Below are 6,027 nucleotides of genomic sequence, written 5' to 3'. Positions count from 1 at the left end.
TTTAGAAGCACTTATTAATCTAAAGAACGTCAGATCAGTAAGTTTTACTTACAGGATCGAGGGTTGTTGGCTGAAATCACAACAAAAAAAACAACTTCAATCACAGAGGTAAATAACAGTAAAAGTAAATGAGAGTAATCTTTTCATTTTTCTCTTTCACCTTTGTTCTTTTTGTAAGTTATGAAGGCAGCAACAGCAACAACAGTGAGAAGAACACAAGGGATGACAGCAGTCGTGAGGACGTTTAGGTAATCTGGCTTGTCTGTGAATCACAACAACAAAAAAGTAAATAAAACTAGAGAACAACAGAAATATATCCATTCTTCTTCATGAAGAGGATGAGTAACAATTTTATTTCACATAGAATTACTTTTTCTTAAGTTATTGTTCACAGTGTGATTTCTGGGTCATGAAGCAGGCCCTGCAAATATTCAAAGATGACACATTTGGAAGCTTAGTTTTCACAGCAAGCCATATTTAGATTTTGAGGATAAATTCTCAGCTTATCTGAGAACAAAGCTCAGTCTTACCTTCGTTGGTTCTGATCGCGTCTTTGTCCAGCTTGGTGACGATGTCCTCCTTCACACCAGAGAGCTGAAACACACATTCGTACTTCCCCCAGTCTGCAGAGGACTCTGATGGTTTCAGTGTCAGGTCGACACTCATCTGGAAGGATCCGTCGTGGTTGGGGAGGATCTCTCCGTGGTTCACGTCCTCATAAAGCTCCTCTCCATCTTTCCTCCAGAACATCACGGCGCTGTTAGGGTAGAAACCTGTAGCGTGGCAGCTGACTGGAGAGGAGGAAGTCTTCTGGAGGAGAGACACTGAGGGGAGGTCTGGAGAGAGAGAGAAAGACAGAAACAGACAAAAGTAGAGAGGGTAAAGAAAGAGATAAGAAAGGAGAAGAAAAAAGAAAAGAATTTACACATTCAAAGAAACAAAATCTAAATTATGGCCCATATCAACCTGACAATATCTGCCACTGTCTGCACTGTGAACCATGAATACCACAGTGGTGCCGATACATCAAAAAGCTTTTAAGATATTTCAATGAATAAGTGAAACATCTGAGCACATGCCGGCACAAGAGGAAAAGTCAGAGGATCACAAAAGAGTACATTACATCCTCTGGGGACAATAAATAGGTCTGACAGGTTAAGGCAAAATCAAAACATATCACAACAGAAAATGACCAAAGAAAGGTAATAAAAAGATATTACAGAGGTAGTGCTGTTTGACCGAGTAATATCAACATTGTAGTTTGCATGGAAATACATCAGGTCATGTGATTCTACCTGTTCTGAGCAGAGACCTCTTGCCATATGCCACATACTTCTTCAGCCAGTAGTTAGTTCAGCTTTGTCAGCATCCCATCTCAGTTTATAGCTGAAGGCTTCTGGTCTCGGAGCGATCCATGACAACGTCTTCAGGTCAAATGCTATGAAGTCTTCTCCATTATAACCATATTGATTAAAACCTTTGACCTCTCCAGTCTCATCATCCCACTCACAGCCGCTCATAGTCTGTAAGATGTGGACATCTGAGAGATACAGAGAGAGACACTGCTATTAACAATGATGTACAGATGATATCTCACATGGGAAGACGATTTTAACAGTGTTGTGATTCCATTATTCAAAGCTCTTCTCCCTGTGTAGTGTTCTGCTCATTATTCAAGAGCAGATAATCAGTGCACTTTTTCTCCTGGTCCCCTTACTTCAATGTGCATGCTAACTAAGCATACCGTACATGTCCACCTTTTTGATTTAATAAATACACCTATATAACATATAGGTATATTTAAGGTATTATAGGTATATTTAACCCTTTCCTGTTCTGCATTCCTCATCCAAAATATTATCCTACTAAGACCCAGCAATTCATATTTGTCCTCTGTGGGAGACATAACCCTGAGGCTTTTATTTCAAACATGCATGTGCAGAACCAGGAAGATGTCAATCAAAAGAGGGAGATGTGACTCAAAGCTAGGTTTTCCATTAGTTATTACATTTATTTTCACTTCATATTTGTGTGGAGGCTCAATGACACTCTCAGCTTTGATATCTCATATGCATTTTTACTTTTTCAAGCCAATTTTCCAAAGGATAAAAATATACCAAATCCCACCAGTCTGCAGGGGACCTTTGTTGCATCTCTTTCCCCCTCATTAGGGGGGCTTGGCAGCCCTCTTGTTCTTGCTAATGTTCTTCTTCTTCTTTTTCCTACCAGGTTATCTGCCCTCCCATGCATGAAAATAAACCAAACTTTGCACACAGGTCCAGTCCTGTGCCACAAGTCTTGCACTAGTGTTGTGTACTAATATTCCTGACAGTGTTGCTATAGCAACCCTCTAAAGGTTAAAACTTTCAAACTTCATAACAAATCAGTTGTTTGTGATTCAACTTTGCAGCTTATACTTAAATGTAGGCCGAATAGAGCAGAAATGCACATGCTTTGAGTTGGCAGAAAATATTATGTCCATCACCCTTTTTTCTTTGAAAAACTGCAAAACTAATTAAAGCTCTCTCCTACCACATTCAAATGACACCACACACTGAGTCCACAAACCATACAGACGGATTTTTGATTGTACGATTGGTGCTGCAATAACTTGCTTAATAAATCTCCAATCTTTATGAAAATAACTCACTATCTTCTGAGGTCAAAGTAGATGTAGTACAGCTAATTTCAGAATTTAACTCAAAAACTTTATTCTCATGTGAACTGTTGCATGGAAAAATGGACAAAGAGCATTTTTAAACGTTTGTCTTTGTTTTAATGGAACGATCAGTCTGAAAATATATAATAAAGAAATCTTTATGTTGTCTAAACAAAATTCACAAATTCTCAGAATATCTTCATAACTGAATATTTGGCATTTGTTTAAATTCTGCCTTTACATGCATGGACATCTGTCATCACAACCCTGGTGGACGCCTAAAGCATGGTATGAAACTACCTCTGTGTCCTACATCTCTCTGTGTAGCTCAACATGATCACAGTTTGTCTAAGTGGCCATGGTTGTGAGGTCAAGACCTGATCTTTTACCTACTCAGGCTTTGAGCTGCGTGAATCTTTGAGTCATGGGACTTGAACATTAATTGAAAAATTTGTCTTGACCGTTCTGGCCAAAATGCCTGGCCCGACTCACTGCAGCTGATTATTGAGGGAAATAAGGATGTCTTGTTTTCCTGTTCTCCCTCCCGTCTGTGTAACTGTGAGGATATTTTAGCTTTTGATTTAGTTGTAGAAATTGTTGATCTCAGGATGGGGATGAATTTGTGACGGACAGGCTAAGCTACAGTCAGTAAAGCAGCTGATTCATGGTTGGCATGCTGATTGTTACGCACTTTTTATCTTGAAGACATGTAGAGGGTCACTCCCTTTACACGAAGATGAACAGTTTAGTTATGAAAAGTATTAATAATAATAATATATACTGTACCTCCACTTTGGTTAAAGTGCTGCTTCAAGCCATAAATAATGGCTTTAAAGTCGTTGGGCTGTTCCTCAAAACACTCAAAAGTGTACCGCTCCAAGAGCTGGGGATCATTTTCAAACAGTTTTTTCACCCAGTCCTGTTTGACTTCTATCATCTTCTTGTTGCTGTCACAGTTGCCCACCACAATGTCATCGAATACTGCAGCTGCCATAAACTCCGGGACGTTTTGGATTCCAGAAGATGAAATTGAAAAAAACTTCAGGGAGTGTTTCACTGTAGGATGAACAAAGTTAATCAGTTTAGTATAAATACACCTCATCATCACACTCATATTAAACATGATGCATTGCTAAATCTCTAGTTTATGGCACACAATGCATTGCATTACAGAGTAATTTTTAGCATGTGCACTGGGACATTGGAGCAACTTCCCACAATTTGCCCAGTCTACCCACTGTCTATATATGCTATTCATTTTGACGCAAAAAATAGCAACATAAACTATTTCAGTTACTTTGTGAGCCCTCCGTTCGACCATATTAATATATTAATGCTGTGTGAAGGTGCAGCTTGCTCGCCAGGTGAGCACCGTCCTAAAATAAAAAGTGCGTCAGAGATCAGGTCATAAACTGGGTTAAGTTGCCGACGACATGAAGTGAGCTAGCTACTAGCAAGATGGAATTGTGTTTACTGATAAACTGCTTTCAGGAGGTTTTTTAGAAAAAATGCGATCTTACCTGGAAATGTGAAGTGAAACAGAAGAGGTAACAACAGCAGAAAAGTCTTCATCTTCTTTCGTTTGCAAGTGTCACTTCTCACTCAGGTTGGGTGAGTTCTCTGATTTCCTGTTAAAACAGGTGAGATTTCTTTCTTGATAAAGTAGCTCATCCTCCTTCTCTGACTTTTTTCATAGCTCCTCCCCGGGGTGTGTGTGTGAGGGAGAGAGAGGCGAGGAGGAGAGGCGAGATTCTCCCTCACTCCAGTCTCATTCATGATGACAGACTCCATCTACGTTTTGTGTAGAAATATATCTGTTACAGAAAAACACCTGACCGCTGTTCAACACTGTTTACTCATATAAACTGTATCTCATACAAATAAAACAAATCAATATTTAAAAGTTGTTTTTTACCGAGCCCCTGAAGTCCCGAAAGGTGAACATTTTTATCTTGTGGGAACAAATTATTATCTTGTGGGAACACGTTTTTATCTTGTGCGCACGAACAATTTATTATCTTGTGCGCACAAGATAAAAATGTTCACCTTTTGGGACTTTAGGGGCTCCGTAGTTTTTGATCATACAGGATAAATATATCAGTGCCAGTTCCTTTATTAGTTACTAGTGTATTTAAAGATCTGAAACCTGTAATTTGGTTTCTAAATTTAGCCGAAATGTAATTGTTTTACATCACAAAATATCAAGTTTGAGGAGCTTACGCAGCTGCTTCCTGCTGTTTTTAAATGAAGGACTCCATCTAGTGGCCACATGAGGCGTTACACTCCAACAGCAGCTGTTAAACTTTACTATGATAAACTGAGCTCCACACCAAGTTTAAGGACAATTCAGCCCAGAATAATCTTGTACAAACAATTGCGACCTTTCTTGAATTCGTCTCTACGTGTCTTAATTTGTTTGTAAAAGCTGTAAGATGTTTGGTTTTGCTGTCATATTATCTTTTCTCTTTTGATTTTTGGATGTAAAAAAATGTTTTCTTTACGTTATCACAGCTCTGAGAACATTGCTGTTTGGCAACGTGGAATGATTTGTATTTGTTCTCGGCTGCTTATGAGTTGAATGCATACACAACAAGTTTAAATTGTTGAACATGAAAACCCCAAAAGTTCAGCTTTAAATTCAGGACCGAGGACAGCAGCTTACTGCTGCGGATACTGCCGACACACTCTCAACACTTCAGTTCTAGAACTGAACTTAAATATCACACGATTATTTGTTTTGTATCTCTGTACTGAATGTCCTGTCTCTCTGTAACTCTGTGTTGTCTCATCAGAATGAGACCACGTGTCTAAATAAAGGCAAAAAAAATAAAAGAATAGTTTGAATAATGATTAATAAAATAAAATTAATAAAAATAATAATAATAATAATCTCCATGCTAAAAAGACCAAATCACTTTTGTAATAATTATTTTCATTGTTCGACTGAGTATTAATGTGCTAATATGTTTTTCTCTCCTTTGTCACCTATGTCAATATTTGAAGGTTTCAGGGTAGACACTGAAGGCAGCACCATGAACAGTTTCAGTATATGACCGGACAGAGCAATGATCACACCAAATGACCACCTACCTGTACTATTACTAATCTACCATCATGTTTAACTAACGCTAACAAGGGTTTTTGGGGTAGGACTGTCTTCACATTCAGACATGCCCAGGTGTTTGAAAAGGTGAAAAAAACTGATCCAGGTTTTGTACACACACAAAAGCTGGCCTTGGATGGAAGCGTTTTATGAATCGCAGCTCTGCCATAAATCAGCAATGAAAACCTCATGAAACATTTTAGATATAAACAAGTGTCAATCTGATACCAGAGCTTTTTATTCTATTTCAGTTTAAAATCTTTAA

General features: G+C 38.4%; 1 pseudogene; it reads right to left on the bottom strand.

The window, feature by feature from the left end:
• On the bottom strand, positions 1–4,450 carry LOC138608651 (major histocompatibility complex class I-related gene protein-like; annotated as a pseudogene).
• Positions 4,451–6,027: the final 1,577 nt, after the last annotated feature.

Source organism: Semicossyphus pulcher, unplaced genomic scaffold (assembly GCF_022749685.1).
Source record: "Semicossyphus pulcher isolate SPU_LCO1_2020_fin unplaced genomic scaffold, fSemPul1.0.p SCAF_5, whole genome shotgun sequence".
In the NCBI taxonomy this organism is placed as follows: domain Eukaryota; kingdom Metazoa; phylum Chordata; class Actinopteri; order Labriformes; family Labridae; genus Semicossyphus; species Semicossyphus pulcher.
Note: the sequence above shows the minus strand (reverse complement) of the source record. Positions and strands in the feature narration are given on the sequence as shown.